Here is a 22,898-nt window from a genome sequence, read left to right on the forward strand (position 1 = left end):
TCATGGTGCTCTGGTCCCCTAGGGCCTCCCGGGCTGCAGCTTCCCCAAGCACTCCTGACACTGGGGCTGGGAGATCCATGCCAGAAGCCACCACACCTTCCTCTTTCAACCTCCCTTCCCTGCCTTCTGCACACCCCTGGGGACTATCTATATAGAGGTCCATCCTTTAGAATAGAATAGAATAGAATAGAATAGAATAGAATAGAATAGAATAGAATAGAATAGAATAGAATGTGTACATATATATATATGTATATATACACATATACACACATATATGTATATTATATGATCACTGCCCCCTTTAAGGCAGGGGCAGTGGGAGTAGCTGTTCCTTTGCAAAAAAAATATAAAACTATGACTGGTCCCCTGTTAATGCCTACCAGTCCATGCTATGGTTTTCTGCAAAAAAGTCAAATTGGGATATGAGGCCACCTATTCATACACAGAATACAAGTGAAGAAGCCAGAGGAGAGACAGTGCTCACCTCTCTACCTTTATTTTTAACAAAGATAGGAACCAGCACAAAGCAGTTACCTTCCTTGTTTAAAAATTGTTTTCATGTGGGAAGTCATGGGGAATAAACATATCTGTGCTTAATCTTCTGCAGAGAAACCCACCGAGTACCTTGTGCTTTGCCAAAAGAAGTGTTGCGTTTCTTTACTGAGCTCCCAGTTTTCACATTTCACTTTCCAATTCAGGTCACACACGTGACTGAAACAGAAAGGAGGTTATGTGCACACACGTGAGGCTGGTTTCCAACATCAGTCTTTCTTGGGTGACATTTAAAAAGGTTTTGAAATTGAGTTGTACCAGCTCGACTCATTTCTCCTTGATGCCTGCTTTGTTCCAGCAGCACGGGAGTGTGTATAAATAACAGTTTGTATCCCTTGTCAACTTCTTGAATTAGAACAGTACTTGTGGTCAATCACAGCAGAAAGAGCAGCAGGGAAATACTTTGGCCCAGCAGGCACAATCATGCCATTCGTTGACTAGTAAAGTGGGTGCTTGTGTCACAAGTGATGTCCCTTTGCTTGCTATAATCACTATCAGCTTTTCTGCTGTGCTTTAGAAAGATGGTCCATCTGCTGCATTATCTCTTGACAGTTCTAATCTCTCTAAAAGGGAGAAAATACAGGTAAGAAAAAGAGTTAGGTGACTTAACTGCTTCTGAGCTGGGATTCATGTAAGCCTTTAAAAGATGGCTTCTCCTTTTCCTTCTTTTCCTTCACTAACCTTGACTTCTTGTGGCTTCAGGAAGAAGACAGGTCTATAGCTCTTGCTGCTTTTCTATCTCTAAGTGGCCAGTTCTCCACCAATAGTACCTGAAAACTCCTATCTTTATTCCTACAGGAATCAATAAGGAGATCCTTCTGCAATACTGCAGCCAATGAGCCTGACATTCCTTTTCTCTTGAAGGTATATAGAATTGATAAAATCTATACGATATTCAGCTAGAAAGAATTCAGAATTTCCATATTTGCATCTATCTGTCTTTCTGCTCTAGCATTCATCATATTTGTTGAATAATATGCTGTGGATTTGGTCTCAAGACCAATGCTAAAATGTGCTATGGACACAGAAAAAGCAAATAAGTAAAAAAGTATAGGTTTTATGAATAAATCTAATTATGGGTAACTAAAGTAAATTGTAAATTAATAGCTTAACTGCCAGGTTTGAAAAATTAATGTAATTGTCATTGCTACCTTTTATTGTTTCTCTCCAGCAATTGCATAGAGAAACATAGAGTTTCTCAGTTTTCCCATGAAGTTTTTCAGTTTGAAGTGAATGATATGGGTGAAGACAGGTATGTGGCGTGAGATGTACAGAATTCTGGAAGTTCCAAACAATGCTGGGTTTTGAAAGTGAGAGAAACTTTTAACATTTCAGCAGTATGATTCCCTCATATGTAGTTAGAAAGGTTGTCTCTTGCATATTACTACCTTTACTGACTAGCACTATGATAAAATTCCTTGCTTCATGTGGTTCTGTTTTATTTAACCAAAATACTTTCTATTTTTCTTAACTATGTGTTGATTTTAATGCAACAAGACAGCTCAATCAGGAATGTGTTGTGTTTTAACGTTTGTCAATAAGGCAGTGCGATAGTATCTAAATTTGTTTCCCTTCATTGCTTTGACTCAGTGATGTAGAGACTCGCTGGAAGATGACGTCTGCATTCACATTTCTGTTGTCCCATAAAATTAAGAAAATTGAATTGAAGATAGACCACTTTGTATAAATTCCCAAATCAATGTAAGAAGATTTCAAGGAGCACCTGGTTTTATATTGTATTATGGAATAGAAATACAATGGAACAATCTGACCCTAGATAATTATACAACACAAAAATCGCTTGCTGAATTGTCTTCTCTTGGTGATCTGTTGTAGCAATTTGCCACAAACCCAGATCTTTCAAAGGCAATGACTGCTCTAGAGTCTCCTTGTCCCCTCCTTGTCCATCTTAGTGATGGTCCCTTTCAGGATACCACCATCGTATCTTGAAGCATGCTTTGGATCTTACTATAAGATAAACAACTAGCTAAATATCATTTTACCCAGGCCTGCATTCTACTTTATAATAGTTGTTACTTTAGAGCAATAAATGAATGGGTAACATATGACCATGGGTTATATATATGAAGATACATTAATATTTTACATTTATTTGTAAATTGCCTGTCAGCAAACTGATGTTTATATCTTTTATCCTCATTTACAGAAGCCTTGCCGCAATAAAGTGCTGTATTCTATATAGTAAATACATTGCAAGCCTACACATGAAGAACTTTAAGTGAAAATACCACTTTCTTTTAAGGTTTATTTTATACAGGATTTATCTTTTATTCTATAGACAAATACTGAGCCCAATAGACTAAATGAATTCACCCTGGGTGAACACTACAGAGTTATTTGTTCAAACAGTACTAAGCATGATAAAACACAATTTAGTGTCCTCCATACACAGACAGTTCAGACTCCTTTGTTTCTTAAATCTGTGAGACTTATCATTTAATAAATAAAAATAGATTAACCCATCTGTTGTTTTTCTGAAAATGTTGGGGTCTGTTTTGATAGAAAATAGAATACCTTTAAGTATATCAGTAACATCTGCTCTCAAGGCAATTGAGAAACTGAGATTCAAAGAACAACATTCCTAACACTTGATACGGTCATTAGTGAGAAACCAGTTAGGTTCTGTTTTGAAGATAATGTCACTTAGATTTACATATGTTTTAACAAATCTTATTAAAGAAGATAATGCTACAAAAACTGAAAAGATTTATCATAACTGTGAAGAAAAAACAAAACCATAAAATCCTTAGTCAAACACACTGCCATTTTAATAGCAGTAATTATTAATTTATGTAGTGATTCATGATTCATTCTGAAATGAAATGATGCCTTTCAGTTACTAACCTCAGATGGGCAAGGATGTCTGCCGTTGCCAAGTAGTGAAAATCTAGATGGTATAGTTCATCTTCCATTCAGTAAAGATTTGGTAGGGGTCTGTAAAGGAGCATGAAGAAATTAAATGGAGAAACAGAATAGGAAGAGAAAGAGGGGAAAAACACAGTCTGCAGAAAAGATGAATGCAGAGCATACACTCATGCCTGGCTTGCTCTTTGTTTTTCCATATCAAATACAGAGTACATTCCTGTTGCAAGAATGCCCTTCTGGAGTCACTCTAGAAAAAAATCATTAGCTGGGTTAGAAGGTAAGTATTGACAGAACTTCAGTTTAGTAAATAAAAAGTACAGGTTATGCCAATAATGAAAAGAATGACCCTAATAAAAACCATGAAATTGCTGTTTGTGTTTCAGCTTTTGTGCATTTTAAATGGCAAAATATATATGAATAGTACCCTTGTGATGCTTAAGTTCTCCGATATTTCTGTGCTTCTATTGAATACTGATCCTTGATACGTAACTGCTCCTGCTCCTTCTCAGTCTTGTTTAGGGGGGGGAAGATGTTACGCACATTCATGCATAGCTGTATAGGAATGGAAAATATTGCATTTTTGTTCAGAGAGCATAATTTCTATTTAATAAACAGGTGTCTAATCTTAATACCTTACAGAATCTTCTTTCTGATCAAAATGTTTTGTCAAAATTTCTTTGTGCACTTGAATTTTAGTCATTTGCAGATTTTTACTTTTTTGAAAACCACAAACATTCAAACTGAAAACTCAAATTAGGTTGTTCATTTTATTTCAATATTATTTGAATGGGAATTACAGTAAGTCGATATAAACAAGCAGCAAAAGAAGTGCAAATTTATCTCCACCTTGTTTCAGACTTGAAAGGGACCCTTCCATGGTCACAAGGATGGATGGCTGTAAAAAATAAACAGTGCAAAACATAATTTTAAATTCTCATAGAACTGAAGTTTGCAAAGAATTTAGGGGTCACCTCTATGCAATGCACTATGTAATACTGCTCATATGAGTCACTTAACACTTCCCATTTGTAAAAGTCCAAGCAATCTCGGAAACGTGTAAATATCATCACCTCTGTCTATATAGATTTGCTGACATTCGCTGTGACTATATGACACAGCAAGGATCAGGCTGTAAGATTTGCTTGTACTGTGCTGCTAAAAAGTTTCCAGCTGTGTGTTAAAATAGGTGCTGAGCTATTTACCAGGATGGGCAACAGTAAATATCCTGTGTGAAATTCTGCTGCTGTCAGTGTTGATGATAAGACTCCCACTGACTTAAATAAGGCTAGATTTCACTTCTTGTACACTTCATTTTCAATTAGAGTCTGTACGGAGAGCTCTTAACGTGACTAGCAATTAAGACCTTAAGGGAGCTATGGAGATGTTCAAAGCAGCTTTTTCTGTTGGCCTCTTTAAAGTTCTATAGGGCTATGCTGCTTCATCATTATAAACTCTTCCAAATCTTGCCTGGGAAGAGGGGAAGAAAGGCAGAGGGGTGAGGGGAGAGACAGCAAAACACCAGGCTTGGGTTTGTTTCTTTGCTTTTTTCTTTAAACTTCTTCTCTTAAACTACTTAGGTGGTGGTGAGTCACAGTTCTGTATATAGCTTTTTTGAAAAAGCTGTTTTTAAAGATGAACTTCCTGCCAGATTTTGGATCTTGTGTAGGAAAATTTTATTTTCTCTGGTATCCTTGGAGCATGTACACCACCAGTAATCATATAGCCCTTCTGAACCATTCGAGATTGCCATTTTTATTATCTAAAAATAGTGGCATCTTCAATTGACCTTTTTTTTTTTTTTCTTGAATTACTGTTTAGATGCTTAGTGTTATTCCCTGTTTTGCTCTGAACAGCAGGACAATCTGTGATCTAGTGCAAATCAATGTGGTCTGTCCTCAGGAAACAGCAGCGGCAGAGAAGAATGCAGTTTCACATTTGTTCGCTTGGTCTTCCATGCATCTGCAAATTCCTCCTCCTCCCTTTCCTTTTAATGCAATTTTTCTTGTCTCTCTGGGGCTCGCAGAAGGAACCTGTACACCAGCTTTCCCCTGTCCCCCCCCACCCGGCAGCGCAGAGAGCAGCAGCTGATTTAATGGGAGGGAAGCTTGTCTTCTCCAAGAATGAAGCCTTTTGCTAGGTAAGCTCAGGAGAACTAGCAGAAACGAGCAGGAAAAACCTCATTTGTAGGTGACCTGAAACCTACGCAGGAAAGAGAGGTTAGATTTCTTGCCTCGGTAGATAAATAACTTATAACTTCAGTGGGCTTTAGGTTAGTCCTTAGTCTGTATTTAGCTCAGTTAATAGAACTGGAAAGGTCTCGTAAACCCAATCACAATTAAATTCTAGAAAGATCTCTGCAGTAACTGTAAACACTCATTTCAAACAGTGTGCAATCAGCAAATTTGTCATTGTTCATTTAATTTTATGAAATCTCTCTACCACAATGCCCTGCAGCAGGTAAGTAAAATGCTGACCTCCCAAACCAGGACATTCTTCAAATATTTCCCATCTTGCATTTTTTGATAAATACTTCACACTTGTAAAAATGTCATGGTATAAGAAAAAAAGCTTTTTCTTCATCTAAATATCTAATCTATACAATTAGTTTGTGATGAGCAGAAGTTTTGTGTTTGGCTATTTTTTCCTGGAGGAAGAATCAGTAGATTGTATTGTTGCTATTGTCAAACTAGTTTTGCTAATAAATATAAAATTATTCCTCCTCTCTTGCTTTTTTGCAAACCTGTCAGAGATTAAACAGATATACAGGAGATGGCAGAAGCAGCACACAAAATTTGGATGGTGTGCTTGGCACTTTTTAAAACACTTGGTGGAGCAGATGAGAGTTTAAAGAGAGCAGTCTAATTAGTATTAGTCAGGGACAGATGAAGAAGAACTTTGAAAACTGGAAAGAGAGGAAATCATTAGGAAATTTGGGCTATAGAAATGGAATTGTAACTCTCAGCTAGGCAAAATTCCCCATGGGAGCCAAGGAAGCCAAAGTTTGCATTGTAGTATGCACAAAGTTTTAATGTTCACATGTAAAAAAACCCCAAATGTCATCTCTCTCTCCAAACCTAATGGTTACCACCTCTTTTAGAACAATAAGATTTTGAACACAACAGCAATGGAAACACAAATGTCTTGTTTCTTTTGAAGAAATCAAGCTGGCATTCCAACTGTGCCTTTGAGACCACCTTACTTTGATATTTTGTTCCAACACTGCATATTCCTGAAATTGAGACTCTTGCTTTCACTTAAAAGCTGCAGAGAATACCTCTGAGAATGCAGAGGTCAACTGGAAATGTGACTATATTAAGCGTTATGGGCATTGTTTCAAATAGTGATAGGATGTTATTTTAAAAACACTGACAGAATACCTCATAGCAAAGGAGATAATTTAGGACAAAGAAATCCATCGGGGTTTTGACAGATAATGAACCAAAATCCATATCTAAACAAAGAAAATTTCTAACGATATATAGGAGATGGTAAGAAGCTCGTGCAAAGATGGAAGGGGGGAGTTCAGGCAAAGTCCATGGTGATGTTCTAAGTAGGTAAGGGATGGCAGATTAAGGATAATAAGGCCACATTCAAACCTAATGTATTATGCAAAAAGGGTCCAGTGGAAGAAATTCATAGCAAGTTCATGGTCATAGCAAAAAAATGGACTATTATGTGAACGTTTAAAGTGATTTAAGTATATGGAATTTTATTACAAATTAAAACATGAATGTTTGTGTAAAAAGGATATATATTCCCAACACTGTTACACGGCTAACTTAGATCTCCTCCAAGGCTTTTGAACAGTGGAGTTCAACAGTGCATGTGGAAAACTTTTATTGCTTGAATACCAGAGCCAACACAATTTTATTAAGAAAAAAACATTTGCTTCCTTTCTTTCATTGTAAGAGAAAGTAAGAAACTTCTCCATCTTTTCTATTATTTCCCTGGTGTTTATGTTCAGGTTGCATAAGGAAACCAATTTGTTTGTTGATGGATTTGGTGTGCGCTTCAATTCTTTGTCATCAGTCAATGAGTCAGTAACCAGTAAATACATTTTGACTGAAAAGTCCTGGTTTCTTTCAAGAATTCTGCTAATAGCTCCTGCAGAACTAGCCGGGTAACTATATTATTTCACAGGACAGTGGGTCATCATTGAAATGAGCCTTTGAAACTCGTGTTGAATTCTGTTGACTCAAATTGGTTTCAGAGGCCATACTATTGTGCAAAACCTATTCTCGGCCTTCAAGTTCTCTTTTTCCCTGAAGACCTTCTAGAGAAGCACCTTTGCTTCTGATCTGAAACCTATGCTACCCTCCAACTTCCTCTATTATCTTCTCTTCTCTTTTATGCTGTTAGTTGCTTTGGAAGTTAAAAAAAGAAACTGATCTCTTGATAGGGTTTTGACAAAAGATATCTATCTTGTGTTAAGAGGCTTAACTTGGTGTGTTTGGTTTGTTGAATTGAAAGCTGTTTAAAAGGTAATGATGGTATTCTTACAAAATACTTATGAGACTGGGAGGCCTTGATGCCAAGTATTTTGACAGGATACTTTGTGATGCTTAGGTAATTTTTTATAAGGAACACTGAAGCCCTGCTCTTGTTTCAAACACACAAGATTTAAAGGCAATCAATGAAGTTTAACCAGAAATATAATGTGCCTCAAATGTATTGGGGCACCAATACAGAGAACTAGTGTTCTGGTTTAACCTGGCCAGCAGCTAAAACAACCACACAGCTATTTGCTCACTTCCCCCACCCATAAAAAAGAGTATGCTTAAGAGGCAGTTTCCTGCTTATTCATGCAGTGTGTTTCCCTCTCTATCCATCCTCTTAGGTATGGTAGAACAATTGGTTAGCACAAAAATTGTTGTATTTCAGAATGCTTATTTTTGGCATTGAAAGCATTAATACTGTCTTGATTCTTACTGAAGTTGGTGGCTTTCTGTGACTCGTGATTTTGTCAAAGCAGAAGTAACATGGATTAATCCTTTTATCTAATCTGACAGTCAACAGCTCTCTTTGTTTGTTCCACCAGCCACCACAGTCCTTGGTCTTGCTCATAAATCTTTTGTTCTTGAACACATATCTGTTTTACAGGCATTGTTTTTCAGCAGGTATCTGCAAGAGCTCAGTTGTCGCTGAAACTTCATCTCTTCTCTGCTGGTCCTTCAAATACCCATTCTTCTTCAGCTCTATCCCTATTTTTCAGAGCACATGGAAACTGAAGACATTTCAGGTGATAGTTCTTTTGCATGACTAGTTCACATCTACTCAAGGATAGCATGCATCTTTAAATTTTTGGGTTGCTTCCACTGCTACCTCAATTATTTGTCACCATCATAACCTTTACTTCCTTGCATTAGTTGTCACAACGCCCTTTCCTGTTTATTACTCTGGCTCCTCCAGTTGCTCTGCTCATCAGACTAATTTCAAATAATGCTACTTATGAAATATAATTTTTTATTTGATTAAACACTGTGTAATCAAAACATAGGCTTTGGATAAAATTAATAGTATGATGATTGACTGAAGTTTTTTGGTAGAAAGATTTAATAGGAAATAAATAATTATCATTAAGTGAATCACAAAACAAAAAGCTAGTTTACGCTCAATAGCTAGTGAGAAAGCAGTATCTGCAAGACAGCTAACAAATAAGGGAAGAATTTGTTACATATCACAAGGGGAAACTCAACAATGTCTCAAGTCTAAAGGAAAGGAGGGCTTTGAATGCCTACTTGGGCATGGGTGGTCTAAAACTGTTGCTAGGGAAATGTGGTTGTACAGAACAAAATATCAAAATCTGTTGATTAACCCTTATCATGATTCTTTTGATAATGCATTTCTGACATCTCAAACTTTCTTTGAAATGTTGTGTGATGTTCCATATTCTCTCCTGAAACCTACTCTGTGAACTTTTGATACAAATCCCTTTGTTACCATGGGAGCTGAAGACTGTAGAAACCCATTCTTCTTCATCACACCCTTTTTTCCTTCCTTTTCTCATACCCTTTCAGATGCTTGACTACAGAGAGGATTGATTTTACACCTAAAATTACCAGTATACTAACACCAACTAGATTTTACTAGGTTTTACTAGTTTGTAAAATGTAAGGTACAGAAACCAAGAGACATTGCTAGTTCAGATCTATCAACTTTCATTTGGAAAACTCTACAATGAATCCTAAAGAATGCAAATAATCAATATATTAGTATATACATAATTCCTCAAAAAAAATCTTTTGCCTCTGCCAGCTGCTAGCATTCTAAACTCTTCTGTCTGAAATGTGGCACCACAGAAAAGACTAGGAGGGAGAACAGGAGGGCACATTCTGTTGACTATGGACTGCTAATAACTATTATTCTTTCTGACTGCTGAGGCAAATGGGAGCTCTTTCACGTACTTTCACGATAAAAACTAGGCTGTTAGGGGCTGAAGTTACTCTGGTTTCCAAAACCTCCCCTACAAAGCAAAACAAAAATAAGTTATATCTCCCATATTATTTGAGCCCTCTCAGAAGATTTTTGGGAGTTCAGGTGTGATTTATCTGGATTTAGCAGGACAGAAGTGGAACTCTGATTGTAAGTGCACTTAAATTATAACCACCAAATTCTCATGACACATCAGCATGGAGTGACATCTGGAGAAAGGATACCTCAAGCCATATGTCAGCTAGATTGAAGGAGATATTAGTAACAAAAAAATAACAAGGTTGTGAACCTTTTGCTCTCATATTCCCCAAACAATGGCACCTGACTCTGCATTTTGTTAGTCTGGAGACCTGATGTCCTTGAGCTCTCCTCAGTAATATATTACATCCATGCAACCTCAAAACCCACATCTGACAGCATAAATCTAGCCAGAGAGATTCATGTATGTGTAAGGTTCAACTAGACTATGTCAATGCTTTCCAGGTAGAAAAAGTAGCAACTCACTGACCTTGCAAAAGCACTGGGTAGGATATGTGTGTTAGCACTAGTTTTATTTCTCCTGAATGCAGTCTGGAATCAATTCAGAAATTGTGTGCCCCAGCTGCCTGTGAATCTCCAGTGCTGGTCGTTGGCATGGTCATGTTCAACACCCAACCCTTGCTCAACGAGGGATGTCTTGAACAGTGGTTTTATGAGGCAGTGGAGCACAACACTCTCTGGTGCTAGATACTAGCTGTGAAATAAGGATAAGCAAAAACTCAGCATGAGTTTTCCCATGCACTTCGGATTTGGAGTGGGAAAACCAAAAATAACTAACCCATGATTTTTTCTTTCATGAGGGCAGAAGGGCAGATCTATTTTTAAATGTTTGGATATGATCTATAAGCAGGCCGTGTAAATACCAAAATAGCATGCAGGTTTAAAATCCTCACCTGTATGCACAAAGTTTACTTGTGCTCACTAGGGTTTGAAGATTCTGTTTTCTCTTTGGTTTAAATCACGTCAGGAAAAACTTTAAAGACATAAATAGCATTTACAAATCAAATTTATTAAAAATCAGTGGGAATCATGCTCCTTCTTTCTATCTGCATATTTTGAATCTTCCCTTTTTTGTGTGGCCATGGTAATATGTTAAAACTTTACTTTGAAGATCAGCATAAGGACAGAAGAAGTGGTAGCAAAATTAGAATTGAAGTACCTCTGCAAATCTGAACTAAGCTCAAACTTGTTACATGACATATGCAATATTTATTTAATAAATTTAATGTACTAATAAACTTCTACCACTGTATCATTATTAAGAATTACAGAATAAATTACTGACAAAATGAAGCTCTGATAACTAATTTTTAATTACTTTATGTGACCATTGTCTAATAGAAAAGGTTCTGAGCTAATTTGTGTGTGTGCTTAGATATTCAAGGGAAATCAACAGCTAACTCCATGCATTCAAATTTTAGTATGTAGCTTAAATGCCTTCACGAAAAATCCTTTGCCTATGGGGAAAATAACTGACTTGTATTTTTTGGTTAACTAACATAAACACAATGGAATTTTAGCTGCAGAAAGGGTAATGCAAGTCTCTTGAGCCTGAAAGAATAAAATTATCATCAACATAAAGCTGCATCCTTCCCACTTACTGTGATCTCTCATTTGGTGTGACCTGCTGCTTTCCTCTGCTCTTTTTAAAAATTCTGCTTTAAAATAGTCTACTTCTAGGCAGCTGTAATATTTGAAACCAGCACCAATAAGACACTACATGTTGAAGTTTCCATATGTGAAGGTGTTTTTTCTTAGTATTGAGGTTATGACAGCATATTACTTGTCCAGGTATGTTAATGACCACCTGGTAACAAAACAACCAACACCTCCCATACAGAATCTAATTTATACACAAAACATAATATATTACAAGAAATCAAAATGTAAGATCAAATAGCCCTAACATTAAATTCTTCCTTTTTTATTTGATCTCATAGCCTAAGTAAGGGACCTGAGCTCCTTCCGTGATCAACAGAGAGAAAAGAGCATCTGAGAGGTGTTCATGGTATGTGAAATGAATCATCTTCTGGAAGTTTCTTTGAAGTGATGTAGCTTAGATTGGCAGTTTAACTTTTAGATCTCATCAGCTGAGATGAATCCCATGCTCACTAAACAGGCTGTGTACGGGAAATCCCAAGGGGTTTCAGTGACAAGACTTTGTCTTAGTCTTAGTCTACTCAAATATAGACTTAGTCTACTCAAATATAGACTGAACTTCGCGTGGCTGTTATATCATAATTAGCATCAAAGATGTTTGAAGGCCAAACTGAGGTTTCAAAGTGACTGGGGCACAGGGTTGCCTCACCTGAATGCCAAATAGACTTGGGTAGAGTAAAGCCTTTACCTGTGGCAAAGTGCAGCCAGCAAGGAAGCATGCCTGAACGTACTTGCTAGTAGTGCCCAAGAACCCGAGCACATTGTTCAAGAGGAACGTAGGCACCTGCAACAGCTGTGACAATGAAGTGGCATTTCTCCAAATGAGCGAGGGAAGGCTGACACCTAAATTCTGCCGATACAGAACAGACACCTAACTTGGGCCTTAGATCCCTGGGACAACAGCTGGCCACTGGGACCAGTGCTTCGCACCTGAACCAGAGCTGGGCTTGATGCTGCACACTGATGAAAAATTGATCCTACTGATTGGAGCTGCATTGGTTTCTCTTGATGTAGCATGTTTGCTTCAAGCTTGCTTTTGTCTTTAGGTCTATGGACATTTTAATAGTTTTAATTCTGATAAGACTGAATTGCCCTTTTTACTGCCTTATGTTCTTGTACTTGCAGATAAAACAGACTTTAACATGAAGTGTAGGGAAACCTTTTTTGAAGTAAAAAGGAAAATATTGTCCATCTTCAGCTTAGTCTAAATATCTGAACATGTAAGAATTAGGAAATAATGCACGATTTGAATTTGAATATTGTATTTGCTAGTTCTTGGCAGCTCAGTTACCATGAGGTCTGTAATTAACACCTCCTCTCATTCAATAAAATGAGACTCTGCTGACTTCTTTCATCAGCAGGTTTGTGTGCTTGTTATTTGGCACTTGCTATTTTGTGTCACCACAGAATAAAAAGTACTCAGAGGATGGCTTCTCCCACACCTGTTGGTAGAAACGGACATTAAACATATTGAAAAGTAGCTTCCTTTTCCTTTTTTTTCAGCTGTCCAAAGCAGTCAAAATGATGCAATTTGAGCTAGTTTAGGTAGTTATTTCTCAGGATGGTAGGTCCTTTTTCAGAGAGAAAGCCTACTGAAATTAGTGGTCCTATGAGAAAGAGCTCCTCTGGCTTTGGCTTGCACAATCATCTGACTCGCTGCGTGTCTCTAACATCCCTAATAAATTCAATAAAAATCCATTAGTATTCATCCACTTCAGGTACATGTAATTGAAAATGCAACTTTCTTTCTCCCTTTATATGTATCTTGGAACTAAGAAAGCTGAATGAGTAGGTCAAAGGAGCTCTTCATAAGTTTAGATTACTCTAACAATATTGCAAGGTTGTAACTAGGTTAGCAATTTAAATTGTTACTGTCCATTTCTACCATCATACCCACAAGAAGGGCAATAGATATCTTTTAGTTAAAAAATCCTCTCAGTTACATTTTCCACAGCCTCGGCTTTAATTCTACTTTATCCAGCTGTAGCCATTCTAATGACAACAGGACTCTGTTCTTAACTGAGTGTGGGGATGCAGAGACAACCCTGGCATGCACAGTGTGCAACAGCTCTGGATGCTTCATAGATAGAACTATAGAATGGTTTGAGTTGGAAGGGACCTCAAAGATCATCTAGTTCCAACCCCCCTGCCATGGGCAGGGACACCCTCCACTAGACCACGTTGCCCAAAGCCCCATCCAACCTGGCCTTGAACACTTCCAGGGAGGGGGCATCCACAGCTTCTCTGGGCAACCTGTTCCAGTGCCTCACCACCCTCACAGTAAACAATTTCTTCCTAACATCTAATCTAACTCTACCTTCCTTTAGTTTAAACCCATTACCCCTTGTCCTATCACTACATGCCCTTGTAAACAGTCCCTCCCCATCTTTCTTGTAGGCCTCCTTTTAGGTACTGGAAGGCTGCTGTAAGGTCTCCCTGGAGCCTTCTCTCCTCCAGGCTGAACAACCCCAGCTCTCTCAGCCTGTCTTCACAGGAGAGGTGCTCCAGCCCTCTAATCAACTTCACATCAAGCCATTCCTGTTGGTGTGTGGTGTTTACTATTTAAAAGTTGACAGTAATTAAACATTTTTGCCCTTCAAACCAGGAAAGAGAAATCATGTCACGGATTGACATAATTGACTTTGTGACCTTATCCTGAAGTAAAAAATAGAATATGTTTGGGAGATGCTATTAATTTTCCTCCTCAAAAAGAAATTAAATGAAAAGCAGAGCCCATAGGCCCAGTAGACCCTCTTTGCAGCGGCCTGATTGTCAAGTGTGTAGTTTTGGCCCAAGCCATAAAGATGAAGAAGGCAAGGACAAGCCTGGGTGGTTGTCAGACTGTATAGAAATATTTTGTTCTTTACACAAAGATCTGTGTCAAAGTCACTACACCACTGTTATATGTTCATTATAAACAGGATTTTCTTCTGTTGATCTGTATAGAGTCATCAATTTGTGGGTGGAGGCTCAAAGAGAGTCTTGTATTTCCCTTGCTTGTTGCTGTGAATTTTAAATAGGAACACAACATTCACGCAGAAATGACTGTTTATATGAATCTTTTTCATACATATAGCAATGTATATATTATATAAAAGATCCATCATCTTGGATGCACCTTGAATTTAAGAAATACTTACCAATACTATGGCTGGAGGTGGGGCAACTGCCCGATATTCAGCCAGCATAAAGGCAATGCTGAGATAAATAAGGTAAATAGGCACATGCTCTGTACAGTATTATGTCTTTGCATGGTCTTAAAGAGGAGGGAAAAAATTGTGGAAGGAGGCCAGGCCTTTTACTTCCTCTCCTAGGTGGATGTTTAGGACACCTGCAGGACCCAGTGCAGCCTAAGACAGAAAAATCTTGGTTTTTGAAGAGACAGACTAACCCCCTTGCCATTTACTATCAGCTATGAAGACATGTTTTTTTCTATTCATGCCCATTCTCTCTACCAAAAAGCTTAACGGGAATCCCTGTGATCACATAAAACCACACCAGAAAATAGGGCCTGTTATGTTGCCCTGAGGGCAAGTGGTGTAGTACAGCTTCCCTGACCCAAACAGCCCAGCTCTGTCTGGATTGTGTACTGGAAATAACCCCTGGCTCATGCTGTTGCTCAGACCTTTCCTGGGCATTGTCTGATAGTTGCCAAACTAGCCCTGCCGTGCCTGGAAGGAAACGGTATGGGTGATAGGAACAGTGCTGAGCTGGTGTCCTGGCCCTGTTGTTTTAACAATTTGCACATGCCTTTGGGCCTCCTGCACGCCCTTTGCTCTGTTTTGCCTCCAGGCTGGCCCATAATATTAGATGCTTCAATGCCTTTGTGAAAGGATATGTGCAGAGCAGACGCATCTCTGATTTTACTATTTTAAACTGCTAATTTTCTATTTTTCTTCTTATTATTTGTTGTGTCATAAGTCGTTTAGTTTACTCCTCTAGTTCCTCACAAACCAAGAGATTTTTTTTATATCCTGGTGGTCTTTGATCCATTGGTCAGAGGTGTGTGATTAGAGGAAGAGTGTTGAAGTATCATACATGGATAAAGGTATCTTTTTTTATAGAAAATCCTTCCAGTTTCTGGTTATTCAAGGATATTTTATGTTGGAAATAGCAATGATTTTAATGCTCAGCAATGGACCTATCTTCCATTTATTTCCTTGCTTGAATTTCATTATAATCTGTCCTCTCTAATATGTCCCATCGAGTTCTATATTTTATTATACGTTTTGCAGGAAAAATTTAATTCTTTTTAGCTATAAATCTGCTATCTCATCATCTCGTTAGGTGTCTCCAAGGTATTGTGACAAATAGTGAATTATCCATCCCTACTCACTTCCGCCAAATCACTGCTGTTAGTGATTTTCCAGATCTTTATCATAATCTTCTTGTCACCTTTAGCCAATGGGTTTTATTTTTTTTAGTAACTCTTCAAGCTCTCTCACTTCTTCAGACATTATTGTTATCCTTTTGATTTATTGTGTTGATATAGATGGTCTGGATTGTACTGAATCTTTAAGACGTGTACGACCCATCATAAACTGGCAGAAAACAATGAAATTTCTGTTTTGTCCTCAGTTATTAATAGTTCTAAAAATCATCTTACCTGTTTTTGATACTTACTGAGGATTTGACCTTCCTCCACTTGGCCTCTAGAATCCAGTCACTTTCTGATTATTTCTACTCTGCATTTTTGTACATGGGAGTTGTGAAACAATGTTCTACTTTGTTTTCTCTTTTTTTTCAGTTTGACTGGAATGTTTAGTCATCACTTGCTCAGATGCTTCTCCCAGCTGAAAGGTGAGGATGATATTTTTTGGTGCTTCAGGTTGAGGTTGCATTTATTGTAGTACTTTGAGAAATAGTCACAGCATGTACTGAGGGACTCTACTTAGTTAACAACAATATTCAGATTTCACTCCCTAGGTTTCACAATTCTGGGAAATAACATTTGAGCATTGTTTGAGATGGTTTAATTATACGACTTCTTTGCTATCTTTTAGAAACCTCAAGTGGACCATTCAAATGATTTTGAAACTGAACTGCATCCATTTTCTTGTAATGTCAGTCCATCAGAAATTATAGACCAAAACCTAGTATGTCCTAAATTTCTTTCTTTTTTTTTCCTTTTTCTAAATAACTTTCATCTCTTTCTTTCTTATTTTAATGTATAAAATTGTAACTATTTTCTTTGGCTTTGTATGCAAATGTCAGGCTTCCTGCCAAGAGCTGAGAAGATTTCACAATGGACGTAGAAGAAAGAAATGCCTCAAGCAAGTATTTTGGGTGGTTTTCTTTTCCTCTCCCATGGTTACAAAGAACTATGCAATATCCAATGGAGAGAAATTACTCTTTTTATTATATTTAGTAGGATATATTTTTGTAACAATTATTCTTAAACCTACCTGCATATTTTCTTCATTTTAATAACTTCTGTTGAGGTGTATATGGTACGTGGCAAAATAGGTAATTATGAATTTGTGATGAATTTAAAGGGTTGCAGTTCAGTTCCTTAACTTTCAGCACTCCCATGAGCAGAATGCTGTACTCACAATCTGCTGCAGGTACAGCTTGCCAGGACAGCTTGATTTACATACTGTAATGGTTCAGATGACAGCAGGCTTGAAAGAACTAAATTTTAAAGACACATATTGCAGGTAAACCCAAACATGCAGATACTTAATCAAACTTGATCTGACTATATTAATACCTTGTTTTTAAATTCCAAGACTTACAATCCTGTATGGCTAGAAAGATAGGGAGTTTGTTTTGGAGAAACTAAAAGGATATAGTCTAGGTCATGACAAAGTTGTCAGCGACACCATTTGTGTCCATATCATAATAAAGATGAAGATTTACTTATTCCAAGTGAATAAGTCGTCAACTCATACTCTGAGCCAGGCAGGTGGAGAGCTCTTGAAAGGTCTATCTTAGGCCTTCCCTGCTCATGTAACAGATCCCCTTGAGAGATGCAAAGGCTTTTCTAATTTCAAAACTCAGATGAAGTAACTCATTTGAGTCATGAATTAATAGAGGTCACTTTTTACCTACAACTTTACCTACAACTTTACAAACAGGTCCTGCTGCAAAAAGGGATAATGAGCAACACACTGTTGTCCTGCCTGTGCTTTGTAAGAAGGAAGAAGAACACACAGAAAATGCGGAGCTGTGAGCAGCAGTAGCTCTGAGAGTCGTAGTTAAGTTGAACCCCTTCTGCTAGACTGCCTCTTCAAATGAAGTGTTCCCATTTAATGTTCCTCGACAACAGCTGTCTGCTGGAGATTTGCCTTAGCTTGCTTGGAAACATTTGTGACTCTGAGACTGGAGAAACTTGGGATTCATGCAGGGGTTTTTTTGTGAGGCTGGGCCCCTATTGCTCTATCTCTTTTTGTCTAAATGCTGTCTACATCAGTAACAGCTTCCACTGGATGAAGTTCACAGCATGCAGTTGATTTCTTAGTACCTAAGTGATTCTAGAGAGCAGCATACTGTATTTCCTTTAATGAAATTTAATTTTCATAGGCAATGAAACTATGTAGATAAAATGAAGGAATCTCATAGGCATAGAAACTATGTAGATAAAAAGAAGGAATCACTTCTAAAAACTTTTAAGATATGTCCTAATAGAAAGATTAAATTATACTAATTTCCACTTTGCCTCAGCCCAAGTTCCCCAAAGGGACTTATTTATCTGATTGCTATAGCAGGATTAAAAGCCATCCCTGTGTGCCTCCAGCCTGTCGCAGGAGCAGAGTTCAGAAGATTGCGTGTGGAGAAGATTGGAATTAGCCAAGACAGGAAATTTAAAGGACAGTCTGTCTGGGACATTTATTGACCAGTCACCTGCTGATAGAAGGTGCTTTTTGCAATCTGGATTTATAGTGCTGAAAATATCTTCTCTTTCATAAAAATCTAGAACTTGTGGGGTGGTTGGTTTTTTTCCAAAATATATCAGAGTTACCCTCCCCTCTAGTAATACATAAGTGGCCTAGTATATAAGACCATCATCCGGAAGTAAGAAGATTTCTCTCCTTGGACCAAAAGCATCCAAGCCCACTTTTCCCACTTTCCAGTTACAGCTGTTGCTGTGGGGAGAGCAGTCAGTTGCAGGAGACAGAGCTTGCTGCTGAAGCCCTGCCACTTCTCCCTACATGGACCCAGCATCTGTCAGGAAGGACTAGCACTACAGAAAGAATTCGGAAGTCAGAGACTCAGTTTATAGGCAGCACAATTGCGTTCTAGCCATTTTTGCTGGAGAACAGGCTTAGCATGTGCTTGAGGAGACGTGAGGGCAGTGGTGGCTCAGGGTGCAGCCAAGGGCATCCGCTGCAGCCCCTGGTCCAGCCCAGCTCCTCCAGCCCCACTGCACCACTTACCCTGATGCACTCATGGTGGCAGAACCACCCTTATGGCACCCTGCTGCTTTCATCCCAAAGGAAACAGTCCTGCCCTCGCCAACAGGTCCCAAAGGCCCAAGAGGAGAGTTCAAGCTTGTTCCTGGTGGGAAAGGACTGCTAGAAGAAAAAGGGAGACCGCTGTTCTTACACCCTGGAAGAGCACAAAACGAGGAAGTTGATGAGTAAAGGAGGGAAGAAAGAGCATTCCTTGCCTTTGTTTCTCCCCCAAACACATCCATAATCTGCTACAGAACCCTCTCTAAAACTATCTGGACTCCTCTTTCCTACCCAGACCTCTGGAGATGCCCGGACCCTTCTGACTCCTGCCTCTTGCTCAGCATCCCATACAGGTGTCCTCTGCCATCCTGCTTTTAAGAGAGCCATCTGCCCAGCCAGTTCTCCCCCTCCTTACCCAAAACTGCTCAAAACATCCTCTACCTCTCTCAACCCTCTCTTTGCCCACCCACATACAAATATGCTCTTTCCAGTGCCCCTCCTTCCTCCAGTCCTGTTATCTTCTCAAAATAAATGAATAACAATTGTAGATTTAGTCATTTTCAAACTAAGAAGTGACTTTGTAGCATATATATGCAACACTTAACTTTAACCATCATTCATATGACTTACAAATGGAGTTTAAGTTTTTGTTTTGTTTTATAAGTGCTGATATAGGCGTATTATTTTGTATTCCATTCAGAAAAAGCCTCATAAAAGTGTAAAGTGACTAAAAAAGAAGACAAAAGTATGATATTAATTGAGAAATACATGCAAAGAAACACTTATGGGTGAAAACCTTAGTGTTATATTATTTTTTATGTTGAACCAGTAATGAACCTGAAAGTCAGTTTAAACTAATTCTAATTGAATTTCTACTGTGATGCAGTTGTCAAGAGAATAATAGCACACATCAGTGGGCTGTAGCTATTTTTTTCTTTCATCCTTATTTCCTCCTCTTTGGCATTTTATAAACCAGACATTTTTTCCTAAAAGACTCAGAACCCATTGATTTTTAAAATTACCTACGGAATTCTGCCTTTGAGGTGCAAAATGAACAGGGAAAATCACAAAATGTGGTAAAAGGCCCCATGGAGCCCTCTCTAATTAACTGTGCATTCCTGAAGGATGCCCGGGAGTGGAGAAAGGCACTTAAAAGAGGCAACAGTTTCTATGGAAATGAAAAATAACCACGCTATGAAACTTCCTACAAAAATTAGTTAGGCTGGTTGTATGAATTTTGTTGTGTTTGGTACAACTTTCCAGATGGAAAACTTTTCAACTTTCAACTCTAATAATGACATGGAGTGCTGTTAGTCAAATTAATATAATCTATCTGTGCAGCTTTATTATCTTAACTTGTAAAAGACAGGTGGATCGTGCTAGTCCATTTGTGTATGTGACCATGGTCAGCTAATGGTATTTAGACATCTTGCTGCCTTTTTGCATATGGTGCTGTTTAGTTATCATTTGAGTTATTTTCTGTTTTACTTGTCCATTGATCAATAAAAATCTGACTTTCTAACACCAGGCTTCTATGCAAACTGCAATTACACAACCTATTTTGTAACACAGTTGTGAAAACACTGAGGAGCCAATGAGTGTTCCTTCAGATACCACAATGCCCTACCTTACAATCCTGAGTCCTTTGTGAAATTCAGGAGCATATAAAAGCAAGCCCCAAATGCAAAATGACCTGAAATCACTGTATGGATTTAACAATTGAGTTTTCACAATAGCAGCAGGAAATCATAGAATTATAGAATGGTTTGTGTTGGAAGGGACCTCAGAGATCATCAAGTTCCAACCCCGCTGCCATGGGCAGGGACACCCTCCAGTAGACCACGTTGCCCAAAGCCCCATCCAACCTTGCCTTGAACACTGCCAGGGAGGGGGCATCCACAACTTCTCTGGGCAACCTGTTCCAGTGCCTCACCACCCTCACAGTGAAGAATTTCTTCCTAATATCTAATCTAAGTCTACCCTCACTCAGTTTAAACCCATTACCCCTTGTCCTGTCACTACACTCCCTGATAAACAGTCCCTCACCAGCTTTCCTGTAGGCCCCCTTCAGAAACTGCTAAGCCGCAATTAGATCTCCCCGGAGCCTTCTCTTCTCCAGGCTGAACAATCCCAACTCTCTCAGCCTGTCCTCATAGGAGAGGTGCTCCAGCCATCTGATCAGCTTTGTGGCCCTCCTCTGGACTCAATCCAACAACTCAATGTCCTTCTTATGTTGAGGCCCCCAGAGCTGGATACAGCACTCCAGGTGGGGTGTCATGACAGCGGAGTAGAGGGGGAGAATCACCTCCCTTGACCTGCTGGTCACACTTGATGCAGCCCAGGACACAGTTGGCTTTCTGGGCTGCAAGCGCACACTGCCAGCTCATGTTGAGCTTCCCATCAATCAATACCCCCAAGTCCTTCTCCTGAGGGCTGCTTTCAATCCATTCCTCGCCCAGCCTATAGTCGTGCTTGGGATTGCGCTGACCCACGTGCAGGACCTTGCATTTGGCCTTGTTGAACTTCATGCGGTTCGCACAGGCCCACCTCTCCAGCCTGTCAAGGTCCCTCTGGATGGCATCCCTTCCCTCCAGCGTGTCAACCACACCACACAGCTTGGTGTTGTCGGCAAACTTGCTGAGGGTGCACTCGATCCCACTGTCCATGTTGCTGACAAAGATGTTGAACAGTGTCGGTCCCAGTACCGACCCATGAGGAACGTCACTCGTTACCAGTCTTCACTTGGACAACGGCATGTTTGAAGCTCTGCAAAGTATGTTAGGATGAATGGAAAACAGTGAGTTGTTAAGTAACAAAAACCAGAATAAATACAAATAGAAAATATTGCATATTCAATTTAAACAGCCCCTTTTCTGTTGAAAGAATAAAATAAAAAAATCATTCTAAAATTAATTTGATTATCTTGGCCTCTGAAAAAAGTAAGTAAGCTTAAAGGCTTGAATGGTTGCTTCACTGATGGTTTTCTTGCAGCTTAGGATACATTTCTAGCTTCGATGAAGTTTGTGACATAACTCCTGCTCCCTTCAATGAGCTGGAACTTTGCTCTGTGAGAGAGAACTAAATCCTCTGGTTCTGTCAGGCAAGTAAAGCACTACATTTTTTTCTATTATGAAAGCAAGTAATAGGCTAGAAATACCCTATTCCCACCTTCAGAAGCAGATGAATCTAGCATCCTTGAGAGCAGTAGCATAGTTGCAGAAATGGCACAAAAATATGAAAAAATGAAATTTACCGTAAATTTCAGAGCATAGTTCCCTGAAATGACTTCACATAGTTCTGGCCTCATGGAAATATCAGAAACAATGGATGAAAATAACAAGACCAAACCTCAAACTTCATTTGCCATTGTACTCTTACTAGGTTATTTCCTGATATTTGAGCAGTTCATGTTCAGCCTCCTACTGTGTACTTACTTTCAAAATACACAGCACAACTCATATTTCTGCAGCATTTATTTTTATCAGAACTTGTGGAATGAAGCCCCACCTAAAACAGAAAACTGGATGATTGTTCATCTCTTGTTCACATATCTTTTGCTGAAAAAAAAAATAACCTCTCTGCAAATGAAGTCTGATTTGCAAATAACCTCTTACATACTGTTAAGAGGAAGAAAAAAATAAACCAAGGAGTTCTCATTAGCAAATCTGTACTGATACGGCTCGCTGCTGGTTTGATAGCAAAAAAGGTATATTTTTATCACAATTATTGCACTGGGTTTGTGTGGCAAGGTTTTGGTAATAATACAAGTAAAAAGAAATGTTTATTGAGTAGTTATTTGGATGATGAAGCTTTTGGGTTTTTGTCATAATCTTCAGTAGGAGACAATGTAGCATGGGAGCAAGGGATTTTGTTGACTGCTTTTTTATATCAAACTAATTCTTTAGATATTGATCAAAGGAGCATATAAATCAA

The 22,898-nt window shown here is 38.6% G+C and overlaps 1 long non-coding RNA gene across 2 annotated transcripts; it reads left to right on the top strand.

Moving 5' to 3' along the window:
* The first annotated feature begins 11,447 nt into the window (after window positions 1–11,447).
* On the top strand, window positions 11,448–18,506 carry LOC142600927 (uncharacterized). Of its 2 annotated transcripts, XR_012834417.1 has the most exons (5): window positions 11,448–11,920; window positions 16,319–16,371; window positions 16,575–16,667; window positions 16,786–17,228; window positions 18,276–18,506. It is a non-coding gene; the product is annotated as an uncharacterized LOC142600927 (long non-coding RNA). The 2 variants fall into 2 exon arrangements; XR_012834416.1 differs by having other exon boundaries at window positions 16,786–18,506.
* Window positions 18,507–22,898: the final 4,392 nt, after the last annotated feature.

This window comes from Balearica regulorum, chromosome 3 (assembly GCF_011004875.1).
Source record: "Balearica regulorum gibbericeps isolate bBalReg1 chromosome 3, bBalReg1.pri, whole genome shotgun sequence".
Classification (NCBI taxonomy): Eukaryota; Metazoa; Chordata; class Aves; order Gruiformes; family Gruidae; genus Balearica; species Balearica regulorum.